Source organism: Nuphar pumila, chromosome 15 (assembly GCF_984573655.1).
Source record: "Nuphar pumila chromosome 15, dmNupPumi1.hap1.1, whole genome shotgun sequence".
Lineage (NCBI taxonomy): Eukaryota > Viridiplantae > Streptophyta > Magnoliopsida > Nymphaeales > Nymphaeaceae > Nuphar > Nuphar pumila.
The window spans coordinates 14,444,936-14,459,060 of record NC_143263.1 but is presented as its reverse complement, the minus strand read 5'-3'; positions in this window follow the sequence as shown (position 1 = coordinate 14,459,060).

The following is a 14,125-nucleotide window of genomic DNA, read 5'->3' as shown; positions in this document are numbered from 1 at the left end:
TTTCAAAGTGGCGTGGAGAACAGCCATTGAGGTGTCGGTTGTGCGGTTGTAAACTTTGCGAACAAACCAAGCTCTATTCAAATTCAGCTCAAATAACTAAACGGGTTGGGGTTGGTTTATGACTCGGGCTTATGAAAGTCTAACCGAGCAGATTTTATTCTTTTTAGCTAGCACTAAGTGGAGGGAATTTTGGTAGGTGAGATTCAAATCGATGACCTCTTTAGGCTTTTGGGCCTAACTGATTAGTGGAGGGGCACGTGACATCCAGCACCACACGGATCGTGTCGCTTGATTAAACGAAAAGTTTGGTATTTTTAGAGGGAATTGTATTTATTATTTTTTACTATAAAAAAATGATATTTTTTTCTTTTTTTTGGTTGATCCGGTCAATGTCTTGACTCTTGGGTACCTGGATTAGAGAGTTGGGAGTTTTAAATTGGAGGTTGTGTTGTGGTTTTCCATGCTCCATACCCTCCTCCTACTGTTTAGGAGCAGTGGCGTGCGTAGCTAAAACAATGCGCTTGACGTCGCATATCACTACCACAACAAGATGTTTTTGGCAACTTCATCGCTCAACATCACCCATGCAAAATAATGTCTCGGTAAAACACTGAAACTGTGTTTTCATTCCAATGCAAGGCTCTCAAACTTGCCCTTAATTATATAGGTTTCGGTTTCTCCATAGCTCAATGGGTTATGGATAGTTGAACGTGATAGAAACGGGTGGGATTGTGCCTTCTATTGAAAGTTTTTTTAGTTTAGTATTGACCAAGTCTCTAGTAGGGCCGTTTGAAATCTACGAACTGAGATAGGAGTTAATGCATTTGGCAAAAGATTGATCAAACTATCACCTAGTGATTGTTTGGAAACTGGTAGCTGGGATTGGAGTTAATGCATTTGGGATGGAAAGTGGCATCCTATTTGGCAGCTGCCACTTCCTTAAGGGGGTGATTGTCCTCTGATTTGAGATCTTATGCTTTTTAAAAAGTGATTCTGAAAAGCAAGTACAGATAATGCATGAAAATGTATTTATATTTATTATTAAATTCATGCATTTATGTATTTTTTATTATGTTGATGCTCATATTTGTGATGTTTCATGTGTCAGAGCTATAGTTCGAATTTCATCGAATTCAAAGTTAAAACAACAAAGTTATCGCTATTTTATTATTTTTGACCGAGTTTTAAAAAATAACTGGTTCTCAAACCAATCCAAATAACGTCTGATGGATCATGGATTTGATTCACACGTGATCAGCAGCCCATTCAACTTAGATTCATTGTTAAAATCTTAACCACCACCACCAACCCCTCCTACTTGGCACCACCTTCTTTTTGTAAATTAGAATAGGTTTAGGTAGTAGTTTGAAATAGTTTTTTAAATTAAAGATTTTTTTTGTAATTTTCATTTTAATCTAAAAGTTAGTATAAATAATGGTTGAGAGGGGCATGAAATTCAGTTTGGCCCTCTCTATACAGTCGTCCCCCTCTTCCTTGTTTCCCTCTTCCTCTTTCAGCAAATCCCCAAATTCTCTTCCTCTCTCTTCTTCTACTACTTCTTTTTCTTCTTTATTTTCCTTTCTCCTTCTTCTTCTTCTTCTTTGTATCTTCTCTTTTTTTTGCAAGTTCAGCATGAGGAACCACTCTGGAGGACGTCTGTACATTTCATGAGGCCAAGTTCACACTTTTCTCAATTCGGTCTGCCGGGAGATGCCGGATCGACCATTCGGTACCTCATTCTCCCTCTTTTCGATTATAGATCTAGTTTTTAATTTCAGTATTATTTTTTTCTAGATCAGATTGGATTAAATTAAATTTGTTTTTGCTTATTTCAGCATATAGCCTACATTTTATTTTGTTGATTCTTTTTGAAAAAAAAAAGGAGATCAATGGCTTGAATCAGCCATCGTCCAACTCAAGCCGCCGATTGAATTGAGTTAGGCGTTCTTTATGTTTTTATATTTTATTTTTTTTATTTTTTTTTTGTGTGATTCTTTAGGATATTGGTTTGTTTTATGTTTTGTCAGTCTGATTCGTTAGAAGTATTTTTTTTAGAAATATTTAGTTAGAATAGTCGGCTACTTTAAGAAAAATCGGTAGTTCTTGATTTCTGATTCTTTTCATTTTTTCCCTGATATTGTTTTATGCGTATCTAGAGTTTTCGGACACATTTTTTAAATCCGTAAATTGGATTTGGTTTCTGGACAAATCTATTTTCAATCTGCAAATTTTTGTCAGATTCTGACTTCATTTGATGGATTGTTGCATTGATTTAGGTGAATTTATCTAGAAACACATTGTTTAGTGTTTTTTGCAATTTTCGATTTAGTGTAGTTATTTTGTGAATTTCGTGTGGAGTTTTTCAACTCTTTAAACTGTGTCATATTTCTGAACATGTTAGGAACAAATCTGCAACTTTTCAGCAAGATTTGGCGCAGTTTATCTGTTTGTTCCTCTAATTTATGAGAACCTATTAAGACAAAAAAATCTCAAAATCATGTAGGACAAAAGCATTATTTTTTCATGTGTTTGGTTTAGTTTTGTGAGATTATTTTGTGGTGTCATGTCTTGAAATAGAGGACACTCTGTCTAGTACAAAAAACCATGAAAGTCTGTTAGTTTTTGTGTTTAGAGTTTTGTCCTTTTATTTTAGTTTAATGTTCTCATTTTGTCATGTTTTAACTAACCTAGTTATGTAGTCATCATGTAGTTTGTGTATTTATGTTTATGCAGGTGGCTATCGTAGGCTAGGTGGTTGGTGTCTAAGTGGATGTATGAAGATATCGGTACCCATACGCGGAAAGTGGTTCATGAGCAGAGCCAACTTTATCTTTTTCTTTTTCTTTTTTCTTTTTTCTTTTTTCTTTTTTCTTTTTTCTTTTTTCTTTTTCTTTTATTTTATTTTTAGTTAAGTAGAGCCTTTGGCCGCATTCACTAGGTTGTATTAATTTTCATTCTGCTCAATACTTTGTAATAGGGTTTTATGCATTTGTTTGCTGCACTTTAATTTATTTTTTTATTTTAAGGCAATGAAGGCATCAAAATTGTCTGGAATATTTAGATCTTGTCATGTTCCCTGAGTTCGATCTAGATTTCACTCTTCGTGTGAACTGGTTTTTATTATTTGGTGTTCGGTTTGCACAAACATTTTTATTAAAAATGTCCTTTTAAAAATATCTTTTATAAAATGTACACTAGCTTCCTGTGATTTGAGATTTCATTTTTGCTTCTTTGAAGATTCTTGTCCATTATTATATGATTTTTTATTTTTTTATGTATGTGAAATGAGGCTTGGGCTAACCGTGCATAAGGTGCTAATGTGGGTAGTTAGTTTTGCAGAATGGTTGTTGTATATATTATGTTCTCAATAGATGTTGTATATTTCATGTGGTTGGTGTAGGTAGTTAAGATGACTTCAGTATCTGCTAAAGTGCACTATTGCGTCGCTAATAATCGTAGTTGTAGATTTTTAGTAGTCCCAAAAATATTAGCTTTAATTAATTAGTGGCTTGGTTGTCTCAAAAAACATGACTGAATGAAGAGTTAGTTAGCCTCTGGTATACATATTCATTGTCCATAGGTAATTAACTAGGTTGGGTAGATGTTTTTTACGATAATGATGTAAAAGAAATGTTATTTAGTGGTGATGTTTACTTAGTGGTTCGCATAATGCAATAAGAAGCAATTGAAAGGGGTGTAGAACAATCTATCAGGGTCAGTGTGTTGTCAAACATCAAACTGTCACAAGCAGTGAATGAGATTGATGAACCAAACATGCAATTGTCTCAAACAGTAAATGATAGTAATGTTGTACAAGTGGAGAACATGCAGTTGCCCGAATCGATTAGGAATATAAATGTTAGACCCGTAGACAATGAAGAACTTCTGTGAATAATTGAGTGTGTACATCAATAGAGGATCAATAGAGAGGATGTGAAACCACTTGGAGACCCTAGTTCCAGTAATCTGCATCCTAGCAACAATGCACAAATGACCTCTTAGAAGACCAAACGTTGGTATATTGTGTGAGTTTTGTGAGCATTTATTGGGCTTTAGAAATATTTTAGGTTTATACGCTAATGTTTAGGGTTTACTAGGTTCTCGTTGGATGGGTTCACTTTCGTTGAAGAGCAATTGGCAATCTTCGATGTGGATGCATCTCAATTGTATGAATAGCTACATAAAGAAAGACTTGACGATTGTGAATAATTTCAGTGGCTATCAACAAAGCCCAACGATCGAGAGGTTGCTATCAGCAAAAGGTTTAATGATGTCTATGATTGTCGTGAAATTCAAGAAGAGTTGCAACAATAAAGTAATTGTCATATGCACACAAAAGAACCTTTAAACTAAGATTGTTTTCACCTAGAGGATTCATTGCATAAAGGTATGAGGAGCAGCATTCTTTTAAGTGAAGAAGTATCAAAGCGAGCATATATGTGGTGGATCATTGAGCAACATAGTAGTAAAAAACATACATTTCAAGTGGGTTTCATGTGTTATACATGGACAGTTGCATGATAACTTGAAGATGACTCCAAGAGAAATCATGAATGGCATAAGTTGTGAGGAAGGTATAGAGATTAGTTACAAACAAGCATGTCATAGACTGGAAGTAGGTAAGGTGGAGATATATGGTTCGTTCAAAGACTCCTTCAGGTTGCTTCTCGCTTATTATCATCATTTAAAGATGATTAACTGAGGATCGTGGGCGGTCATTGATAATGATACACAAAATCGATTTATGTACCTATTCTTATCTTTTTGTCCATGCAATGATGGGTTTATTAAAGGATGCCCTTTAGTTCTTCTGCTAGATGACATATTTCTAAAAGAAAAATACATGGGCATATTGTTGTCTGCCCATAGTATTGATGATTGTGGTCAGATGTTTCTGGTTGCTTTTGCAGTTTTGGATAAAGAGTCAAAGGATTCATGAGAGTGGTTTTTGTCACACATAAAGCAACAATTGGATCGTTGCGACATTGAGAACCCCATATCTGAACAATAGTTGATAGTCATCTTAGATAGGCACCTAGGTCTACTATATGCGATCACGTGCATTTTTTATGAAGGCAACCAACCAAATGAATATTGCGACAAGTGGTATACTATTGATTTGTATCGTGCTGCATATAATAGCTATCAATTCATGCTGATGGTGGATAATGTGACACACATCGCTCCTCCAAACCCTATTCTCCTCTTACCACCAAACGTGTGTCGTAAACCAGGGCGCCCTGAGAAGAAAAGATAGATAGCAAACAAGGATGGTGTGCCATATAAGTACAATATCTGTGGTAAATTTAGCCACAACAGGCAGAAGCACATTAAATCATACATTTATTCTTTATTTTATTGTGTCATCTATATTTGTTACTTTTTTCTTTAATGAATTTTGTTTCTTTATATTTATGTAGTCTTTATTAATGAACAATTTCAATGTCTTATGTGTTGTATGTATATCTCAGGTAGTTCGCAATAAGTACAAGGACAACTAAAGAAAAAGGGAGTCGTGACAGATGTCAGCTTTACAAAGCCCTATCCCCAGCTTTAATTGTTGTGCATGAGGTACAGGATGTGCAGAATGTGCAGGATGTACAAAAGACTAGCAGATAGAAAAAAGAATTTGATTTGACAAAGAAACTTGGATGGCAAGTGATGTAAATATGAAATTTGCATGTTTGTTTGTTTGTTGTTTTTGTATGTGTACTCATTTGAATATAACATGCATGTACCACATATGTTACATTTAGCAAGATTCATAAAATGACTTCAAGTAAAACATAATCACCTCATGAGAAAAGAAGAAAATCTAGGCAAAGATTCCTCAAAGTTGTGTAAGTTTTATAGGGCATTAGCTCATGATGCCGAATAATGCATTATCCTAAAGCAAATTATCCAGGATTATCTAGGCAAAAGTGAACTTGTGCTCACTAGAGAAGACAAGTCAACAAGTAATGAAGATCAAGGTAGTTACCAAGACCCTTTCACAAGCAATCAACAATCTAACAATGTGAAAGTAATTGGGAAATTAATTTGGCATAACAAGAAGTTCTCCAATCAATTAGGCATTCAAATATGATGGTTATATGACCAGTTTACGTGGAGCCCCAAGCTAGACAGAAGCTCTAGGTCACTCTAAATTGGACCAAGATCCCTATCATAATAGTGGGGTAGCTCAAACTTTCAAGTCACCAATGACAAGACTGACAAGAACTAAGAGGTGTAGTCACAATTCTGTCAAAATTTCCATCAGCCTATTAGGAAACTTGGTTAAATCAATGGTTAAGTTAAGAAGCTGGATGAAAGTCATCCCCACTATGTAGATTGGGAGAGAGAATTATTTAGTTGGGGTGGGCTTCTTCAATCTATCGATCCATCTATTGTAGAAACCTTTAAGAGTTTTTATTTGGGTAAGAAGATATGGGATATCTTAAACCATACTCTAGGAAAACCAATGTGGCAAAGAAATGTGACATTATGGAATGAATTTAAAATGCACAAAAGTAAATTGACCTTTCAATGAATATTGCAGTGAGCTTCAGAGGCCTTGGAAGGAACTAAGTCTCTATGACAAAGTCAAATGATCACACTTTGTGACTGCAAGGCAAGAAGAAATAGAAAAAAAATTACCTTGATAGTGAGCATGTGCACATTGTCATGCATCACAGAGAAGTTCCTTGTCTAGATATAGTGTGTATTGTCCTTCAAAAAGAAGATAAGAACAATCAGGTTGTTTCTCAATAACAAAGTACTAGAATTTTCTCTTTGGTAAGAATCCTTCCTAGTGGAACACAAAAAAGAGTAGGAAGATGAGAAGTATGCAATTGAGGTTGTGGTAGAGGCTCCAATTCTTGTGAATGAGAAAAACAAATTCAAGTACTTTTTTTTGAAAGGCAAGCTAGGGTTAGGCAGATCCCTACCAGTTCATTAAGCTACGAATAGAAGTATATAGTATACAAAAATCACCCTTCTATCAATGGGTGTCAATATGGGGATGATCTTTGCAAGTTTTAGTCAAGCCCCCTCTAGCTAATTTGGTTGTCATTTACAATAACCATATCTAACTTCGATTCTTTGTAAATTGTACAAAGTATCAACAAGTTTACTTCAAACTCCTTCCTTGGACCCCCTACCTTCTAGGTTTTTTGAGATTCTATATGTGATCTCTACCCAGTTGGTGCCACCTCAGCTATGTGCTTGTGGGCCCACCTTCTCTCCAAACCTCTAACATTCCATGCTATAGTTTCATGGATAGGAGTCTGTGGGGTGATAACTTCCTCTGGGTCAACCCTAGGGTCCCCTCCCTCCTTAATTTACTCCTCCCAGCATGTGTTGTCTTTACCATCCAAGGGGCTTGTTTTCATCATCCACATACATGCGGGATGCAGTGGCGTGTCCACTTGAGGGCCTCTTGGTGGGGGGTAAAACTGACTTTTTCTTAAAGCATGGTTTAGGGCTCTTAAACAATACTTTGTTATCTTTACCATTTATCAATTTTTTCCTTTTCTTATGTTGACTTTCTAACTGGATCAAACAGGACCTCGAATACGGGTCCATTTTCAACCCCATTTGATTACTGTTGGGAGTACAGAAAAAGCGTGGGGGCATCTCTAGAATTTGACACTCATGAGTTGGTTATGACGACTCCTTAGGAGGGAACGACAATGATACACGTGAGGGGGCATACCTAGTTTCCTGGGGAATCCTCCATAGTGATGTCAGTTGTCGATTTTCTGGATGAAGGATGAGGCTCAACAACTGGGAAATGGGTGGTGCTGCCACCAGGCGACCTTTGGTCCTGATGCCCCTCCACTTTATCATCTCTTGTACGTTCAGTCACATCCACCTTTTGTAGTATACAGTTAAGCTACAGGGGACGTCCCACTCACCTACTGAGTCTTGTGTCCCCCCTCTCCTTCCTTCACACTTCTTCATTGTGTTGCACTGTGTCGCGTCGAGTCTGCCTTCATTGAGATAGAGTCATGAAGAATGGTTCACTTTGACCATCCCCTCCTATCGACAATGGTATCTTCCAGTGAGATCTCCCTGGTCTTCTAGTGCCTCAACAATTATTGGATGTAGCTCATTAGGCTGGGGCGCTTGAGGCATCTCCTCCCTATTGTGTTCACGCCTTGTAGGTCAGATTTAACATTATGTAGATTTTTGTCATCCTCCACACTAGTGGAGCCTTCTTCCCTACTCTCCATGAAGGGGGCTAAACCAATTGGATGTCAATGGCATAAATCGAAATGTAAAAACAAAAAATACATATATCTGTAGCTGCCATGATGAAAACGATTGAAAAGAGTGTTGACGTAGATGCTCGATGTTCTCATCAGCCTATTGATGCCCATGATAAGACCAAGCTATCAAGTCGATGGTGAGCAGGACCCTGAACCCAAATGAGAGAAAGAAAGCATCTGGGTTACACTCATCAAGCAACCATGCCTTAATTTATAGTGGGAGGAGTGTGTGTGTGTGTGTGGGGGGGGGGGGGGGGGGGGTACATACATGGCATTCATGTATGTGAACCCTTGACATGCCATATTGAATGTGAACTCTTCACATTCATGTAACCCCTCCCCACTAACTCTACACTAATGCCTTCGTTAGTGCCTTGTATAAAATCGGGTCACTCAGGGTTGGATCTGATCCAAAATGTCCAGCATTCTTCCACTTGATCCATTGACATAGAAAGGCATAAAATTGGGGTTCTTTATCGTTATCTTAATCTAATTTTCATGTGGGTTCACATGCTATCCACTATCACAAGAATGAACCATATGAGTCATGAAGATGAACACCTCTGTATGAAATGTCATATTTTCATGCACTACAATATAATTTATTTTTAATATTTTAGCATGTTAAGATTACCTTTATGAATAAGTTGCTCTCTAATGCATTCTATTGGTCCTTCAATATTGTTATTCTGCTATTCTCTCTACCTAAATGAGAGATCCTTTATATAGAATCAATAATACACATGACCATAGAGTATCAATTTATCTTCATAAATGTGATCACATATAATAATAATAATGCATTGTTATACATCAAAAGAAATCAAACAAACTCTTCTCCTTTATATGTTGAGAATATAATCTCAGTGCTAGCCCTTTACTAAGGGGATCCACAGTCATTTTCTTCATACCGATTCTATCAACACACTAAATGATTTTGAGTCCTTTCTTTAACAATAACGTACTTTAACTCCATGTGTCAACACGAGGTTGAGCTCTTGTAATTATTCAAAAAGGACACATAAACTTTAATATCACAAAAGATCTTTAGTGATCTCTCAATAGAGTCCATAATCCTGAGACTCATAATAAAGGTTCTTATTCAAATGACTTAAGATAAAGTTTCGTATAGAGCAATGAATTTTGCCTCCATGGTATGAGCATCAATTATAAACTGCTTTCTGCTTCTCCATTAGATGGCACTACCTGCAAGTAAGAAGATGTATCCAGTTATAGACTTTCTACTATCGTGTCATCCTCCTAAGTTTGCATCAGAGTATTCAATGACCTCTAGGTGGTCAACCTTTCTGTAGCTCAACATATAGTCTTTCGTTCCTTACAAATAGTGCATGACCTTCTTCGTTGGCTTTTAGTGTGCAATACCTATATTATATTGATATCTACTAAGCATTCCCATAACAAATGTCATATCTGGTCGTGTGCAGGTCTATGCATATTGCAAACTCTCAATCGCTAAAGCATACGAGACAGTTGTCATCTGAACCTTTTTATTATCATCTTGAGAACAATCCTTTAAGCTCAATTTATCACCTTTCACTATGGATGTTGAACTAAGAGAACAATTCTCTATCTTATATTTTTTAAGAACCTTAAGGATATAGGATTTATGAGAGAGGCCAAGGACACCCTTAGTTCTATCATGACGAATCTCAAGAACATATGTGGCATCACACATGTTCTTCATGTCAAAATGAGTGGAAAAAAATCATTTGCCTCATGTAGCATGCTCAAATCTTTAGTTGCAAGAAGAATATCAACATATAAAACCATAATTGTGAACTTACTCTCACTAGCCTTTAAGGTATATGTACTGATCAACAATGTTTTTAGTGAATCCAAAATCATCGGATTGAACTTTTTATATCACTAGTAGGAGGCTTGTTTAAGTCTATAGATTGATTTCTTCAATTTGCAAATTAAATTATTCGAATCAGTTATACTGAAACTGAGAGGTTGTTGCATATATACCTTCTCTTCCAGATTCTCATTCAGGAAAGTCATTTTTACATCCATTTGATATATCTCTAAATCAAAATAAGCTATGAAGGTTGTGATTATTCTCAATAATTCCTTAGTTGAGACATGAGAAAAATTTCATTATAATCAATGCCCTCTATTTATATGAAACTCTTTGCAATGAGCCTAGTCTTTTACCTCTCCACTTTCCCTTTAGAGTTAGTCTTGATATTAAAGACACACTTACAACCAACAGGTCTTACTCCATCAGGTCGAGGTACAAGATCTCACACTTGGTTCTTTGCAATAAAGTCAAAATCTTCTTTTATAACATCGATCCAATGTGTCATCTTTTACTTTCAATAGCTTTTGCAAAGGTAAAAGAATCATCATCAATGTTTATGAAATCATTGAACTCTTGTAAATACACAAGATAATCTGAATGGATAGCAGATTTTCTGGTCCTCATAGACCTCTATACAGGTGCTATAGGTGGTTCACTATGAACCTCTGCCTCTTGTTATTTTTGTATATCCTCACCAACAATTTGTTCTACTTGGGATTGACATTAATTGACTAAATTTTTCCTAGCATTATCCAGAGGAACAATGACAAAAAAAATTAGACAATTTTCCTTTACAGTTATGAAACCTAAATCTTGTATTTTCTCAAATTTAAAACTTTAAGATGCATCTATCCCAATAGAACTATTTTCAAAAAATCGTGTTTTATCTGTTTTTACCATCTGTGGTGTATGAGACGAACAATAAAATCTAAAGCTCCTTAATCTTTCTAGATAACCAATGAAAAATTCACTAGTCGTTCTAGTATTAAAGGCTTCTATATGTGTGTTATACAATTTAGTTATAGCTGGACATCTTCATATGTGCATATATGACAAAGAAGGTTTCCTACCAGTACATAGTGCATAAAGAGTCTTTTGGACAACCGTTGTAGGAACCTTATTCAATATGTGCACTGATGTCCTAAGAGCTTCACCCCACAAGCTCAAGAGAAAGTTTCAGTGATTCAACATCGCTCAAATTATTTTCTGAAGCATACGGTTTCTTCTTTCAGCTATACCATTCTAGTAAGCACTACCAGTCACGGTGTATTGAGGTGCAATACCATCATCTTTTAAAAACTACGCTAATAGCCTTTCTTTTGTTATATCTCTTTAAAACAACCATAATATTCGTCACCTCTATGAAACCTAATCACTTTAATAACTTTATCGGTCTATTTCTCTACTTCTTTCTTAAAGTCCTTAAAAACCTGAAAGACTTCAAAATTTTCAAATAATAAGTAAAAATATATATACCATGGGTAATCGTCTATAAAGACAACAAAATATTTTTCATTCATGTAATACTGGAAAAAAGGCTTGCAAACATCTATATGCATGATCTTTAATTTTTCATTGATGTGTTTGACATCTTTCTTATATGTGTTAGATTGCTTAGTCTTTATGCAGTCAACATATGGTTCAATATTTGTGAAATCAAGGGATTCAAGAATCTCTTCTTTTATAAGTCTTTTGACTCTCTCTTTCGAGATGTGTTGTAACCTTTGATGCCAAAGCAAATAGGATTGTTCAACTTTTAGGCCACATTTATTGTCAATCGTTATATTGTTAACGGAGTGAGATTCTCGGATTTGAAATTTGGTTTTCAAAAGATACAAACTATCACACACATATGTAAAACCTACAAGAATAAATTTTTTAACAATAATAAGCTTGGAGTTTTCAATTTTAAAAACAAAACCAAACTTATCAAGTTTTGAAATCGAAATAAGGTTTCGACTATAGGATGGAACATAAGTCCCAACATTCTTGACATGTGAACGCATTTTATTTCTTGAGAAGATGCTTTTTTTATGCTTTGTTGGTTCTCTTTTGTTCAAAAATGCCTATAAAGAGTTAACAATGTGCATCGTGGCACTAGAATCAATCCACCAACTATACAATAGAACATGAATTAAATTGCACTCATAAGAAATAAATGACTCATTACCTTTATTCTCGAGTCATTTCTTATACTTCAAGTAGTCCACCTTCTTCTTATAAAAGAAACACTTTATAGAAGAACACCCTCTCTGGGATTTAGATTTCGCTTGAGAGTTTGAACTCTCCTCAAAGGTTTTCTTCTTGTTCTTCTTCGTGAAGGAATCTTTCTTTTCTCTCGACCTATGTTTTTCCTAATGAGAGGCCATATGTGCGCTTGACAATCTCTCACCCTTCAGTCTTTCTTTCTCTTCAACACAATTGGTCAAGAGGTAATCAAAAGACCACTCATCATTGTGTGTATTGTAAAAAATCTTGAATGGTCTGTATTAAATAGGCAACGAGGTCAAAATCAGACGGACTAGAAAGGAGTCTTAAATGATGAACTTTATGTCATTAAATTGAGATGAAATGTTTCTTATTTCTAAAATATGGTGTCGGATGTGACTATCACCAGAATATTTCATAGATACCAATTTAGACATCAGTGTATTAGCTCTAGCCTTATTAGAATTGATGAACTGAGCCATAATGGCTTTCAGAAATTCTTTCATTGTTCTATAGTGGGGGTAGCGCCTAGAATGTTCTTAGCCACTTGAGATTGCAAAAGCAATAGGCTAAGTCTATTCGAGCGCTCCTACTTCTCAGAGATAGCCTTCTGTCCGGCTGTACTCTACTCTATAGGAACGATAGGTTCGTCAATCCTAAGACCCAACTCTAGGTCTATGTAACTCAGAGTGAATAAAACAATTTCTTTTTAATCCAAAAAATTGAATTTGTCTAAGATGGGGATTTCTCTCGCTTTAGTCGTTTCTCACCCGACACTGAAGAATGGTGTCCGGCCAGGCCAAAGCCATAATTGTATCAAAATATTGCCTACGTCATATTCTCGATCCAGATTACTGCCTGTGTTAGTACCCACAAAGCTAAAAACTGAAACCTAAATTTACTGTACATTTAGTTAGGCATGACATACATCATTTAAAAAAAATCTATTTAAAGTGAGGGGTTAAATACATGGCATTCATGTATATGAACCCTTCACATGCCATATTGAATGTGAACTTTTCACATTCACTTAACCCCCTCCCTACTAATTCTCTACTAATGCCCTCACTAAAGCCTTCATTAGTGTCTTGTGTCAAATCGAATCACACTTAGTGTTGGATCTTATCTGAAATATCCAATATTCTCTCACTTGACCCATTGACATGGAAAGACACAAAATCGAGGTTCATACTATTATCTTGACTTAATTTTTTATGTGGGTTCATATGCTATCCGGTATCATAAGAATGAATCATATGAGTCATGGAGATGAACACCTCTTTATGAAATGTCATATTTTTATGCACTACAATATAATTCATTTTTAGTGCTTTAGCATGTTAATATTATCTTTATGAATATGTTGGTCTCTTACCTATTTTATTGGTTCTTAAATATTGTAATTATGTTATTCTATTATTCTCTCTACCCAAATGAGAGATCCTTTATGCAGAATCAATAATATACAAAGCCATAGAGAATCAATTTAGTTTCATAAATATGATCACATATAACCATAATGCATTGTCATACATCAGAAAAAATCAAACAGACCCATCATCTTTACATGTTGAGAATATAATCTCGGTGCTAGCCCTTTACTAAAGGGATCCGTAGTCATTTCTTTTGTACCGATTGTATCAATATACACTAGATGATTCTTAGTCTTTTCTTTAACAATAAAATACGTTAACTCCATGTGTCAACGTAAGGTTGAGCGCTTGTTGTTATTCGAGAATGACACAATAGTTTCATTATCACAAAAGATCTTTAGTGGTCTCTAAATAGAGTTCACAATTCCAAGACCTATAATGAAATTTATTATCCAAATGGCTTAAGATAAAGT